Source organism: Canis lupus, chromosome 9 (genome assembly GCF_003254725.2).
Source record: "Canis lupus dingo isolate Sandy chromosome 9, ASM325472v2, whole genome shotgun sequence".
NCBI classification, from domain to species: Eukaryota; Metazoa; Chordata; class Mammalia; order Carnivora; family Canidae; genus Canis; species Canis lupus.
In genome coordinates, this window is record NC_064251.1 from 23,260,852 (window position 1) to 23,276,020 (window position 15,169).

A 15,169-nucleotide genomic window follows, 5' to 3' on the forward strand; every position below is an offset into this window, starting at 1 on the left:
CCTCTGGGTTCTCATCTCTGTGTAAACAAACACGGGCTCGCACGAGCAGAGCAGGATCTCCACTCCCTCCTGCCGCAGTAGGTCCCGAGGTCGGCCGACTGTCCGCTTAGCAAGAGGGCAGGTGAGGACACACGTCTGGCCCCCGAGCCCTCTTGTGCCCATGTCAGAGCCTGCTGAAGGCAGCAGAGTTTATGTTTGCTCCAAGTAAATATCTGACATCGTGAAGTTCAAAGGATGCCACAGATGAAATGCCCCAAATCCTTTCCCGGCGTGTAAAGGAGGCCTGGAAAATGCATGCACATTTATCATTTACGGTTTATGCAAACTGTACTCGAGTAGCTGAAAACAGGAACATGGTCACATGTGAAGGCGAGTGATGCATTCCTCCCAGGCCCAGGAGATGTTTTCTGTGGCCGAGGCAGGGGCCAGGAGTCGCCCACGGTGGCACCAGCTCTGTCTCTTGCCTGCAAGCTGGGGCTTCCTTCCTCCCCCATAGCTAACTCCCTGGCTGGACACTGGCGTCCTGCCTGCGCTAACACCTCTTCCCACCTGCCTTCTCTGTCCCCAATTTCAGGGACACTCAGCTGCCAAGGGGTGCTGCTGGCAACCTCGGCCTTGGCAGTCCGGGAGAAGGGGAGTAAGAAGAACAACGGGAAGCTCTGAGCCTTGGGGGGTTCAGGGAGAACTCCCCCACCTTCATCTCCATCTTCAGATCAGGACACAGGCCTGGACACCTGGAATCCTTCAGCCCCTGTTAAAGGTAGAACTTGGATTTTTGTCCAGGAATGACACCTACTCTGCCTCCTTCTCAGTTACCCCTCCACCCCCGCCAAGTCTCCCTACCCCCTAACTCGGGGAGACTGTGGGCTGCCTAGAGCTTATGAGATTTCATCGCCAAGAGAGTCAGAGGCGAGGTGACAGCAGGGTGGGGGGCTGTCTCACATTCACCGAGTGCCCATGACGTGCCAGGGACTGGGCTGGGCATACCACCTTCCACTGAATTCTTGGGACAGCAGGTGAAGAACTTGAGGTTTAGGAAGTTTGTGTGACTTCCCTGGGGTGACACAGCTAGAGAGAATAACTATGCCCTTACCACAGTATTATGTACTTTACACTGTATGGAGCAACAAATTTTAACTCATTTCATCCTCACACCAACCCTGCTGGAGTCCCATTTTACAGATGGGAAACTGAGACTCAGAGAGGATAAATAACTATGCCAAAATACACAGCTCCAACATGATACATCTACTAAGTGATTTGGACCAGTTCTAGCTGGCCCCTGAAGCCCGTACTCTTGCCACTCTACTACATGAGCCAACTAAATAGCTGTTCATTCATTACCAAATACACATGGAGCCCCTACTTTGTGCCAGGCAGGCATTGTGCCAACATTCTCAAAATGTACCAGACAACATTTTGCAAAACCTACTAGACACAAAGCTCTGACCTGGGAGGAGGGAAAATCAAATAACAAAGATCCAGCCCCCACCCACCAGAGAGATGAGACCCCAGAGCCCCATAGCAACCAGGTCTTGCTGCTCCTCAAAAGCTTGGTCTTCCCTTCTCTCTTCCAGGCTCTGCATCCCAACCAGCATTCCTCCAGAGGTCAGCCCTACAGAGCTGGAGGCCCCGGGAGGCAAGTGTCTTGGCTGCCACAGACATACTGGGCAAGACGGGTGCCCAACTTTCCCTCTCCAGGCTGCCATTTCCCTAACTGCAAGGTGGGGGAGCTGGACCCAGTGATTTCTACCATTGCTTCCAGCTCTGCTGTACTGCAGACACCTCATCTGGGTGGGGTCAGCCAGGCAGGGCTCCGGGCATGCTGATGCCTGGAAGGGGTACAGAGTGAGTGGGTGAGGGGCTGAGGAAGCCACCCCACCCCCAGCTGTGGTTTCTGGTGGGGCCACCCTGGCAGCAGGTGGAGGGAAGTGTTTGTCACCCTTCCAACAAAGCAGTAAAACAAAAGCCTCCCAAGGCACTATGGGAGCAGGCGGCAAAGGCGCCAAAAAGGCCAAAAATAAAACACACCTTTCCTTTGATAGACACCAGCAGCTGCCGAGGGGCCTGGCCTGGGGGTGGTGAGGAAAAGCTTAGATTTCGTGCCTGAGAGCGCGCCCCAACACACTGACATATACAAGTACACACATATACACATATACAAGTTGCACATACTCATATCCACAACCAGCTTCACCAGCCTGAGACCTGTGCCGTCCCATGGAGCCTGCATTCAGAAAGGACCCACGCTTGATTCAATACTCAGTTGTCTCCATCTTGAACTTCTTAATAACTTTTGAACAAGAGGTTCAACATTTTCATTTTGCACTGGACCCTACAAATTCTGCACCAGCCCCCACCAGTGTACATTCATAAGTACGTACATTCACAATATGCCTAAGACATACACAGCATCTACATGCAAGAGTGTGTATACTGCACACACACACACGAAAGTGTACAAAAGTACAAATATGTGCACACACCCCCATCCATGTACAGCAATAGTCCCTTCATCCCACTGCACACTCACTGCACACACACATGACCCAAAGGACCATGAATGCTCACTAGTAGCACTCAGACACCTGCAGTTCACCCACAGTCTGAGGGGTACAGTTTGATTACCTCAACATTGGAAGGCAGCAGAACAAAGCTCTGGGGAAGGAGCATGACAATTTCCTCTGTTCCCTAGAATCCCCAACAGCTAGAGCTGGCTTCTCTCATCAGACTGAGACCAGCAGCTGGGACCAGAAGAAAGGTATAGCTTGGGAAGTGGAAGGATCAGCAGGAAGAGAGCAGAGCATGGGGTGGAGAAGGAGAGAAACAGCAAGAAAGAATAAGAACAGTAATGAAATCTCCAGACAAGTTAGCCAGAGCAGTGAGTGGTCCCATAAGAATATAAAAGGTCTGGGACACCTGGGTAGCTCAGTGGTTGGGGGCCTGCCTTCAGCTGAGGGCGTGATCCCAGGATCTGGGATCGAGTCCTGCATTGGGCTCCCTGCGAGGAGCCTGCTTCTCCCTCTGTCTATGTCTCTGCCTCTCTCTCTCTCTCTCTCTCTCTCTTTCTCTGTGTGTGTGTGTCTCTCTCATGAATAAATAAATAAATCTTTTTTAAAAAAAGAATATAAAAGGTCTTGGACTCCAAAAAAGTAATAGCCCTGTCCTCCCCCTTAAAGTACCCCTCACCCCATCCTGGAGAGGCCGTCATGGGAACCCCACTCCCTCTTCTCACTAGCTATGTGGCCTCGGGCAATCCGCTCAACTTTCCCAGCTTTGTCTTCCTTCTCAATACAGGGAAAACAATTGTCCACATTGGAGGGCTATGAAGTTCGTGTGGATACTGCGGCCACGCCTCCTGGATTCTCCCCAGCATTCAACATCTTGTCTTCTTGTCAGGCCTTGCAATCTGATCCGTGGTTCAGAAACTCCAGACCCCTCATCAAAGGCAGATGTTCAGACGTGCTTGTTTCCTGGCTTCTCCTCCCCTCCTTCCCTGGCCAGACACAGACGTGACAGGTAGGCACCGTCCATCGCCCACCATCCCTTCTAGGACTCTCAGCGTCCTGAGGCCCCTTTCAATCCCACTATCCACATGCCCCCAAACCAGGCAGGACCTCAAGGCCTCGAACCTTTTCTTCCTCCTAGCTCCTGCCCCCATTCCTCACCTTCCCTATTAAAAATTGCTCCAGGCTCTGCCACTTTCCTAAGGGCCCCACAATCTGTTAGGCGGTACCAGACATTAAGGAGTTAGCCAGGGAACAAATCAGTTCCGTGCAGTGTCTCTTTCTACCTAAGAGATGTAGGAGCAAGCTCCCTTGACACAGGAAAACAGAAATCACTTGCTTTGGTTGCCGAGGGAGGGCAGTGGCCCTATCCCCATTACGTGCACCCACATGGAGGAAGGAACAGGCACCTGAGTGGCAACTAACAAGAACCTTGATTTCATTAGAATTCTTATATGGGCGTAGGTCACTCAGATGGCCACAGACACTTCCTTGATTCATGGATAAGGAAACTGAGGCACTGATGAGTAAAATGATGGGGGAGAGGGGCCTGTGGTCTTTCTGCCACGCAGCCCCCATGAGGCGAAATACAAACCATCATTCCCCACCCACTCCAGCTCTCCTGCACACAGCTGGTTCCCATTCCTCAGGCAGGTTGGAGGCCAGCCAGGGGTGGGAGGGGGGGCCGGGGATGTGGTCTGGTAACCAGGTGCCTCTTGACAGGGAGGAGGCAGCAAAGCAAGGGATCTGGTACCCAATTCCCATTCTGGTTTCACCATGTACCATCTGTGTAATCTTGACAAATGCCTGACCCTCCACAGCCTTGGGTTCTCCCTCTGACGGTGGGCATGGTGTTGTTCCAACAACTTTCCTAGAGCTGTTAGAAGAATTACATTCAATGAGATGGTGGATACAGGAGCCTTTTGTACCAGCACAGTGATGTGAAAATAAAAACTTCTTTATTGGCTTGCTTATTGATCTCTAACTGGGAAATTAATGTAGAACAAGGGCCTCAACCTGGTGGTGATAGACACAAAACCTCCCTGCCGGGACAACCCCTTTGGGGAAAGCTAACAAAGATGCCCTTCCCATCACAATGACTGGTCCTCTCTCCTGTGGGTACAATGCCTTGACCATTTAGGGGTAATTTTACCCCAAGAGATGTGGGAACCAGCTCCCTTGACCCGTGAGAACAGAAGTCACTTGCTTTGGTTGCAGAACAAGGGCAGTGACATCGGTGAACCTCTGGTGTTCCTGTGTCATGTGGTCCTCAGCGTGCCCCTTTATGAACATAGCTCCTTCCAGAAAGGGAAGCTTTAGCCACCTAACCTAGCAGGTACCAACCAATTCCTAATTGGCTGGCCTAGCTCAGTATCTGGCACAGAATAGGTCAAAAACATTTGTGGAAGAAATGTATGAATGGTGAATTCGGGGTCTTCCCACACCCTTGACTCATAAGGTTAAAATCTGCCCAAAATCCCCTGCACTGCAGAGAGATGCCCAGCTGTTGGGCCCCATCTGTGGGAAAAGCCATTAGTCAAGGCTAAAGGTAAGGGGGCCCTTTCAGACATGCCACACTGGCAGAGTTCCCGCCAGTAAACAGATGACCTTGCCGGCCAGTGCCTGCCCCCTCCCCCACCCCAAGCATAGGGTCCAGGCTCTGACGCAGGCTTCTCTGCAAATAGATGCCGTTTCCATAGGAACTGAAACCCCAGTTTGTTTTTCCCTCCAAGGCACTCTGTAATTTCCAGCACATTTCTGTGCAGCGTCAGCATCGTAAGCTCATAGCAAGCTGCTCTCTTGAGTGTGAGTCCAGAGCAGGGCAGCTGAGCTGACCCAGAGAGATTACAGCGAGGCTCCTCTGCCAGAGGGGTCTCTAGGGGCAGCAGGCGCCTCCAATTGGAGGCCAGGGCCTTCCTCCTCACTGCTCAGCAGTGCCCTGCAGAGGGGTAGAGCCAGAGATGAGTCCTCGGACCTCCCTCTGGGAGGCCGGGGGGCAGTGGGAGGTGGTGGTTGGGGGGCTCATTTCCAGTACGAAGTAGGAGGGATGCACAAGGTCTCCGTCCAGCTGCCTGGGCCCCAGTGATGGGTAACAGATGATTTCTGGCTGTGGGGGATGGGGAGGTTGTGCTCTCAGCGGTTGGATCATCAACCTCTATTGTCTGAGCCTCTGAGGAAATTACCACAAAGCAAAAGCAAAGTGGAGGACCTGGGAGCTGGAGGGGTTGTGATTGGTGGACCAGGCAGTGGTGATCTTAAAGGCCAGGATGAGAAGTGCATGCAGTGGAGGGGTTGCTTGCTGGAAGATGTTCTGCTCTCTGTCCCTTGTCCATTTGGGCTGAGAGCCTGGGCGGCAGGTCCTTCCCAAGTCAAGCCCTGAGATGACCAGAGCCTGGAAAAGACCCAGAGCCAAAGGACTCAGCTAAACCTTCCTGGGTTCCTGGCCCAGGGTGGCTGCGCCTCTGCCTCCTACCCCAGGCCCCTCCCCTGACACTGCAAGGGCAACAGGTGCATGGCCCAAGCACTCTCAGGGGCCCCAGAAAGGGAGTGTGAGGACAGGATGGGAGTTTAGATGCCTTTGAACTAGGTCCTTGACCTCACTCTCTCTCTGCGCACCCTCAGCAACAACCCAGGACATAACAATTGACACCCACTCCTGCCCCTTCCAAAGACATAGTCGTGGGCAAGGTGACGAAGAAGTGTGAAAGTGCTCCGGCCTGGAGCCCTCGTTGCTGCTGTTTTTATTACCTACTGGGGGAGCTCCACGCCACCCTGTTTCAACCCCAGAGCTCTCTACACTGCCCACCCCTCCTGCGGATCCCTGGCCACAAGACAGGGTGACTGACTGCCTCTCTGCCAGCCCAGTTCCCCGATTACTCAGCAACGTCTACCAGGAAGGCTGCAGCCCCGGGCAGGGAGCCCAGGCCCCAAGGAAAGGGGGAGAGATGCTGAAAGGGAATCAGGACGTGGCCAGCCTATCCTCTCCCCAGATTGGCAGCCAGGCCGCTGCTTTCTGGAGACCCTGTGGCCTGGAGAGCCAAGCAGTGGAGGCCTGGTGGCCCCAGACCCCGGCCTCACCCTCCTGCCCTCACATGTCAGCAGTTGGAGGCCAGGGCCGCTCATGCCACCTCCCCACTGCACCGTGTGGTTAACGACAACAGTCAAACCACTGACCTGATTTTCTGTAAAAAGGAAAAGATAATAAGGCACTTCCACGTGGGTGGTGGCACACACGCGTGCACACACACACACATACACTCACTCGCTCAATGGAAACTTTCTCTGTCTCTTTGACAGGAACCCAGCCCTGAGAGAGAAAGGGAGAGACTGAAGACTCTGTACCCAAAGCTTCCTGGAGTACAAAGCTCGGTGTTTACCTGCGGTGAGAGGCCTGAGTTCCCAGAGCCCTCTTGCAGGAGCATGGCCAGTCTGATGTGCCTCCCCTGCAGGAGATAGCACCTCCAACATGATCTGAGTCTCTGTGAGGTGTCCGGACACTAAGCCCAGGCAGGGTGGGGCCATGTGCCATGCCCCCCCTTTGGGTCCCCAGCTCTGGCACTGTGCTAGGGCCTGACAAAGGAACTAATAAGATCCCCAACCCCTAAAAGGGAGTGTAGGGTCCCAGAGGGTCCTCATGGGCAGAGGTCCCAGAGATGCCAGCCCCCCTCACCCATCCCAGAGAGGTCCTGGATGGAAATACTTGTGAAAGAAAAACATGTTTCTGCCCCTGCTCTTTCTCTAAACCCAGAGCCCCAAGGACCCAAACAAAAATGTCTTGGGGCCAGATTTCTGCCACTTAGAAGTGCTGAGATCTCCTGGTAAGTTCTCGGGAGTGGGTAACTCACTATGCTTAATCACTATCAAAGGGCAGCTGCCTTCCCCTGCCTGCCTGGAATGACACACAGAGGAGCAGCTGAATAGGTGAGCTCAGCACTTTGGCTGCCCACCACCATGTGGTCTTAGAGATGTACAGTGTCAGAACGGGAAGGGACACTGGAGGTCATAGGCCAGCACCGTAGGGACATGCCTCAGGCCTGGAGAGTCCCCAGCACCCCGCTTCCAGTTATCTCCCCAATACTTAAATGTGGTCCTGCGCCAGCAACACCAGCAGCACCTGGAGCTGACAAGGAACGCAGATGCTCAGGCCCAGACCTTTGGAATCAGAATCTACCTTTTGACAAGATCCCTGGTTGACTTCCCAGCCCAGGCCCAGGCTTCCTTGGAATTAGGTCCTGCCCAAGAGAGGCTGCAGCCCAGTCCACCCCAGTCACCACTGCCTCCTTTCCCCCAGAGAAAAGATTCAGATGAGGGCGATGGGGTCATAACCACAGAGGGTCCTAGCTGCCTGTGCTGAAGATGGGCAGGAGAAGCTCCATGCCTTTTCATGCCTCTCGGCCCACCCCTCTCTCCACCTTCCAGACTCTGACTGTCTTGAAGCACGGAGCAGTGGTGGGCAGTGGGTCACACACAGGATCTCACCTGGTCTGACCAAACTGTGAAGTGCTCCTGGCTCAACCGTTCTCTAGCCATCGATGGTCACAAAGGAGACCTAATGCTCCAGCTGTGCTTATCCCTGCACTTTGGTTTGTGTCCCCCCGGTGAGCCCTCTTCTGGACCCCCTCAGTGGGCTCCCTAGCCCCAGACTAGAGCCAAAACTCCACTTCCTGCATGCGATCCGACACTCCAGCTGAGCTCCAGCCAGCAGCATCAGGGAAAGGGGAGAGGAGCTCAGTTGCTTAAGAAGGCAGTTTGGCTGAACCGGAAAGCCCTGAACAGCGATCGAGGCCCCTAGTGTGTGAATATCATCAATTCATGTATTGGTATTAACATCTGAGTGTGAATTAGCTCCTGGAAGAAGTGGGATGGGACATCTGGCCCATGACATTTTAGGAGACCTGGTCTCCAGAAGGGGAAAGTATAGGTCCAGCTGGTTTCCGCTCCTCCCACCCTTCTCCAGCCAGCCACTTCTGCAAGGCCAAGGGATGCAAGAGGAGCCTCCACCCACAGGTCTGTGCCTGGGGTGAAGTCACTAGTTTCCTGTTTGCCCCTCTTTCTTCACCTGGGATTTTGAGGGATTTTATGAGGGGGAGAGCTGCCCCTGTCTATCCACTGGTCTCCTGCCTCAGAGCTCTGCCTTCAAGGCAGCCATCACCTTCCCCAGAAGAAGGAAGGGTGGTAAGAAGGGAAAGAGGAACACTGATGTTTACAGGGCTCCTCACACACGTTGGCCACTGCACTGACTGTGTAACCATGGGCTCCGTCAGTTCTCACAACACTGTGAATTGGTACTGTTCTATTCTCATTTGACAGTCAAGGAAACTGAGGCTGGAAGCAGTTAATAATGTGCACAAGGTCACCCAGCTAATAAGTGGCAGAGCCAGGGTTAGAACCAAGTTCTGTCCAATTTTCTCACTTTCTGCCAGGTCTAACAGGGTGAGGTCATGGGTGCATTGTTCTCATTCTGAGGCCAGCCTCAGGAGGTAGACAGCTCAAACCCGTCCCTCTTCGTGGACAAAAACCAGCAAATGAACCTCTGTGCTGAAGCCCCTTCCCTTCTCTAACACTCCTCCTGGAGCAAGTTTACAAAAGGAGAGATGGTAAGCCAGCCTGAGTAGCACCCGCTGGCTCCCTGGGCCCAGTGGCTGTGCCAGCATGGACATAGGACCCAGAGATCCCAGCGCCCCCACCCCATAGTCTCATTCCCAGGAGATCACAAGCCCCTAGTGCTGCAGAGCTCCTGCTGGTCTGATGTCATAATGGCCAGAGGGTGCAGATTCCAGGGCCCTGCCCATCCTATCAGGCAGGAGGGCTGGAAAAAGAGCCACCTCGAGCTGGGAAGGGTGCAGGGCTTCCAGCTGCATACTTCTTTCCCCCCAACCAGGGCAGGCACAGGGTGAAAAGGATCAGGGGTAGTTTCGCCAGGCTGACCTGCCAGCAGCACCCAATAGCTGATCCTCCCCCTCCCCCACCCAAGTCAATCCCAATATTTAGGAAACTAATATTTATTGAAGTAAGTAGTTGTCTTATTGAAGTGGTGGTTGTCTTACTTTACCCATGAGCAATAGGTGCTGTTATGTTCATGTCACTTTGAGGAAACTGAGGCCCAGAGGGGCTTACCAACAGGTCAGAAGTCTCACAGCTGGTGGGTACAGAAATCAAGAGGTAAGTCCAGGCTTCTTTGCCTCTCTCTCCCCTCAGGGCCAATACATCCCCCAGGACCTCAGTCTTTTTTTTTTTTTTTTTTTAAAGATTTTATTTATTTGAGAGAGAGAGTGAGAGCAAGAAAGAGAGCAGAGGGGAGGGGGCAGAGAGAGAGAGAGACTAGCAGAGTCCCCACTGAGCAGGAAGCCCTACTCAGGGCTTGATCCCAGAATGCTGAGATCATGAACTGAGCCATTTTCAGACACTTAACTGACCGACCCTGCCACCCAGGTGCCCTGGGAAACTCAGTCCTTTTAAAGGTGAGCTGGACTTGATTCTTGACACCGGAAGCAGACTCTCCCACTCCCAAGTCCTTCAGCCCCTCCAGTGTGGTCAGTGGCACTCCAGGCCTGACTTCTGCACTGCCAGTGCAGGCTGCTGGAGTATCTCACCGCAGGCCGAGGGCAGCTAGAAAGGTGCATCCCACATAAGGAGCAGGTCACCTGTTCCCTTGTCATCCTCCCTCTGCTCAGAAACTTTGCAAGGGTCTCATTGCTTCTCAGGAAAATGTAGACTTCACAGGTGAATCCTCCTCCATCTAACCCCACCCTCCTCAGTGTCCCCATGACTCCCCATCACCCCCTTTGTCTCAGCTAAAATGGACTGGTCTGCGTTCCTCCACTAAGGCCTGCATTTCCCTTCCCCTCCTCCTCTGCTGGGGTCTTTCTTCCCCCTGAAATCCCCACCCAGGCACCTTCACCTGTCAGGAGTCTTGTGTCTCCTTCGTGACCCATTACAAATGCCACCTCCTCCAATGCACACATTAATGTGACTCCCCATGGATCTACTTCACCAGGTTTACAGTTCTCTAAAGAATATCTCATCCCCCCAGTCTGTTGTGAGCTCCTAGGCCAAAGCCCTGTCTGGTTTCTTGGTGTGTCTTCCCTGGTGCCCCACGCAGTGCCAGCCACACAGCAGGTGCCTAGCAGGCCTGGGTGGATCAGAATGACCATGGCATCTCTCTAAGAGGCAAGGTCTTGCATTAAGAGGGCTGGGGTGGCTCAAAACGAGACTCGGATTTCCTGGGGTGCAGAATGTTCCTGAGAAAGGCTCTGCCCCATTTTGAGGCTGGTTAGAGGTGCCAGCCCTGTCACTAGGAAGCATGAGAAATCTGGGAACAGCGAGTAGAGCCAAGGAATGTCCCACCCACGACATCTGGAGCCACTTCCTCCCTGGAAGAAGAACAAAGCAGAAAAAGGAGATAAAAACTCCCCCTGCAGGGAGGGCTGGGCCCCAAGTGGGCAGACCTCCAAAAAAGAAGGCTGCCAGGTGACAACCATGGGGGACGTGAGAGGCCCCTGGGAAAAGGATGGGGATCGGTTCAGTCCAAGACCCCTTTGCCTCTGTTCCTTCCAGCCTCTCCTCTGTGGACCCCAGACTTTCCTTTCCCACCTCCTTTGTCTCTCCTTCCTCACCTCCTCCCCCATTGCTCCCTCTTGTCTCCATGACCACCTACTCCCCTGAACTCCACTGCAGAAAGACCATTCATGACTCTGCATTTCCACCCCCTTATCTTGACATTCCAGGCCTTCCTAGTAGGTTGCCAACACACCTCTCCACCCCTTCCCACCACTGACTCTCCCCTCTCTGATCTTTCTTCCCTCTTGACTCTGTTCATATGATTCCCTCTGGCTGCAATGAGCTTTCTCCATCTCCCCCTGTGGCTGTCCTGCGTCTCCTTCCAGACTCCTCAGATTTCACTGCCACACACACATATACACACACATGTCAGAGGTCAGAAGTTAGAATACATCACTCCCTTTGCTAAGCTCCCACTGTGCTTTCACCTCCCATACAATGCTTCCTGCACTCTGCCCTGGGTGGGAATAGCAATAACAGTAATAGAAATTTTTGTTTACCAGAGAATCCTGCCTCCCCGTACACAGAGTCAACACTAGGGAGTGGCTGCCCAGGATTACATTTCCTGACTCCCATAGCATTAAGATGAGGCCACACGACTTACCAACTCATCGAGATAAAATGTGAGAAGTGGCATTCCTGGGCCAACGCCGATATGAAGCTGATGTGTCTTCTCCACATTCTCTTCCCCACCTGCTCCCTAGATGCCCATGACCAAAGCAACCTTGGAAGCTACACGTTGAAGATGGCAGAGTTGTCAGCACCTGGTGTCCAAATGAGCCCTACTGCCAACCTGGTGTTTCCTGAGACCACTACAGGAGCAAGAACCAAACTTCTATCGTCTCTCAGCCAGTACACATTGTTGGACCTATTTGTTACACCAGTTAGCCTATCCTGACCAATTCAAACAGCTACCAATGTATTGAGCACCTACTATATGCTAGCAACTCTCTAGTGAATGCTCTCGTGTTCATTACCTCAGTTAATCCTCACATCACTCTTAGGAGGGAGCTGCTGGTAAGTCCTCATTTTATAGAGGAGGAAGCTAAAACTTAGAAAGATTAAGTTGGCCAAAGTTACCCAGTTAATAAGTTTCATTCTAACTGGAACGGACAGCAGAGTCACCTACAGTGGGTTTGGTACATGTCCGATACACACCCCCGCCCCGGTTACTGTCACTGGGAGGTTTAGGGTGTGTTCTAGTCACACCTCAGAGACAAATGTCTGCAGAGACAAGTGTCTGGGCCACACTAGCTATATTTAAATGTATCTGCTTTTTAGTTCCTATTTTCCAAAAGCTCACTAGTTCCTACACAGAGTGGGGGGCACTGCACATATGTCAACTCTGATAGCCCCAGACACCCTGCCGGGTGTGTATGTACATTGCTGATCTGGAAGGAGGCTCTGGGCAGCTAAATGACCCGGGCCAAGTAGAAGGAGCTGTGTCTGTTAGCCCTCACCTCCACTCTACCCCCAAGAGAAAAACTCACCTGCATTCCACCTCTCCCTTGTCAGGTCACTTCTGACCCTCCCGGGGGTTTCTAGCAAGGCAGGGGTAGGAATGGAGGAGCACATGCACATGTCCTACATGGGCATATCAATCTCTATCACTCAGTCTGTTTTTTCATTTCTTTAGGAAAGTAGACAGAAAAGTAGAATGAAAGAGCATTCCTCAGGCTCAGGGAATAAAAGATCAGAAAGCATCAAGGTCAACACTGTAGGTATCATGGCCAACTCACTGGCTTACCCCAGGAGGAAACAGGTCCAAAGAAAAGGACTAGCTCAGTGAGTTGGGAGTTAAAATCTGCACTTCTAAAACCCTGCAAGTGCTCTTTGCACAAACTCCTCTGCCCCAAAGCTGGGGAGAGGCTATAGCACTCACAGTTTCATGGCTCAGCTCAGGTATCGCCTCCTCCAGGCAGTCTTCTTTGGCATCTCTACCAATTTGCTGTACTGCAGTAGTTTACTCATTTGTCTCACTCACTAGACTAGGAGAGGGCAGAAACAAATTCTGTCTCTGTCATTGTTGTGTCCCCAGACCTCGGGAAACCTGGCACATAGTAGGCACTCAGTAAATATCTGTGGAACTGAATGTCCAAATGAGCAAATGGCTAAACTGAGTGATTAGATGTGCTTTTACACATAATAAGGCCTCAAGTCTACACAGTGCCTTCATTTCTCAAACCAGATAGTCTCATATGGGCCCCAACCCTATGAGACCCCTGTGACAAGAAGAGTGGTATCGAGTGTACACACACATGCACATGTATACACATGCAAACCAGCACAAGCAGTTCCCATTCATGTATAAGTATGTAGAGACCAATCCCCTCTTTAGCCAGCGAGAAGGATGTCATGAAGTGCTATTTCCTGTTTTATCTGCAGAAGTGGAGGCCTCCTCGACCCGAGACAGACAGGTAGACAGACAGACAGACAGATACACACACACACACACACACACACACACACACACACACACACACATCTGGTCCCTCACAGGTGCAGGGCTGGTTTTCCCCTTTAGGGGGAGAGAACAAGAGAAATCCAACTGTCCACAAGGGGGCATCCAGAGACCACTGGACTCAATGCCTCAAAGCCAAGGCGAGACCAGGAGTCTGGTGGGGTCTAGTGCGGAAGCCCAGAGGAAGAGATGGTCAGCCACTAGAGAAACAGGACCCAATGATGAAGATCGAGCCTCAGTCAGGAGATAATAGAAATAGTAGCAATGATAAATATTAAGGACAAATAGTAATATTTATTCAGTGTTTACAGTGTGCTGTCCTGTGTGCTTCACTAATCACTTCACATGTAATAAATCATTTAATCCTCATCTCACTTCTGCGATTCAGTATTGCTGTAATTCCTATTTTATAGGTGACAAATGTCTCAGAAAGACTAAGGAACAAAGTCAGGATTTGAACGCAGGACCTGTTGCCCACAGTTGACACTGTTAACTACTCTGCCCCCTTGGCGTTAGACCTTCAGACCTCCTACTTCTCAGCCCAGGGCCCCACGCAGCACTCCGCTGTCCTTGTCTGTGAGGCCTTTCAGGTAGTGTTTGAAGGTCCTGGAAGATGATTTCCTAGCTTGTTGCCCCAAAGCTACCCCCCCACCCAACCCCTCATATGCTCTAAACCATTGATGTAGGTTGGCATAGTTCCTCTGAGAGCAATAAACCATCTGATAGCAACACCCATAAAGCTGTTTCTCTCCCTTTGACCCAATAGTCTCATTCCTAAGACTTGATTCCAAGGAAATAATTCCAACGGAAGCCCAATGTTATCTACATAAATGTGTGCAGTGGAGTCTTTTCTTAAGGGTCAAAAACTGGGAACCAGAGTAGGAAAGTGGTTTAGTAAACTGGGACGTCAACACAATGGGCAATCAGGCCTGGAAAATTGCAGCTGGGTGGCTGTGACGGGAATGGGGATGCTCCTACCCTACGCTGTGTCACCACTATGCCCCACTCCCAACCCACCCCCCACCCCCTGCTAGCGAATTCAACTAATCATGCTTATCAGAGACACAGAGAGGGAGGGAAATCTCTGCTCGTGTTCAAAATAGTTTCTTAGCCTTCACCATCCCCAAGGAAATAGCAAGAAGCTGAAATGCAGCAGTAAGATCCAGCTAAACGATTCATAGCTTTTGAGTTTCTGAGTTTCCAAGGCCCCAGGGCCTGATGATGTGGAGGGTTTCACAGAGTGATTTTCATGATTGGTTATTGGTGATTTTTCACTTTTCACACTGTGCTGTGATAGAAATAAGTTGTGTGATTCTTCATATTACGTTCCACGAAGGTTAAAATAAGTAAATAAAATAAATTCTGTGAAGGTGACTAATACAGTTTCTGTTTTCTGGCTGGACTCTGGTGGACACATATACAGACCATGAACCCTGATATATGATAGCTCTCCCTTACTGATAAGGGGAAGGGGGAAAAGATTTCAAAATTAGTGTGTCTACCTTGAGTTCAAATTACGTGAACATTGGGACACCTAGATGGCTCAGTGGTTGAGCATCTGCCTTCAGCTCAGGACATGATCCCTGGGGTCCTGGGATCAAGTTCTGCAACAGGTTCCTTGCAGGGAGCCTGCTTCTCTCTC

At 51.8% G+C, this 15,169-nt stretch overlaps 1 long non-coding RNA gene across 2 annotated transcripts; it reads left to right on the forward strand.

Annotated features, from left to right (window-relative positions):
- Nucleotides 1–7,782: 7,782 nt before the first annotated feature.
- LOC125755727 (uncharacterized) lies at nt 7,783–14,152 on the forward strand. Of its 2 annotated transcripts, XR_007412879.1 has the most exons (3): nt 9,272–9,668; nt 11,771–12,083; nt 13,941–14,152. It is a non-coding gene; the product is annotated as an uncharacterized LOC125755727 (long non-coding RNA). The 2 variants fall into 2 exon arrangements; XR_007412878.1 differs by lacking the exon at nt 13,941–14,152 and having other exon boundaries at nt 7,783–9,668; nt 11,771–12,025.
- Nucleotides 14,153–15,169: the final 1,017 nt, after the last annotated feature.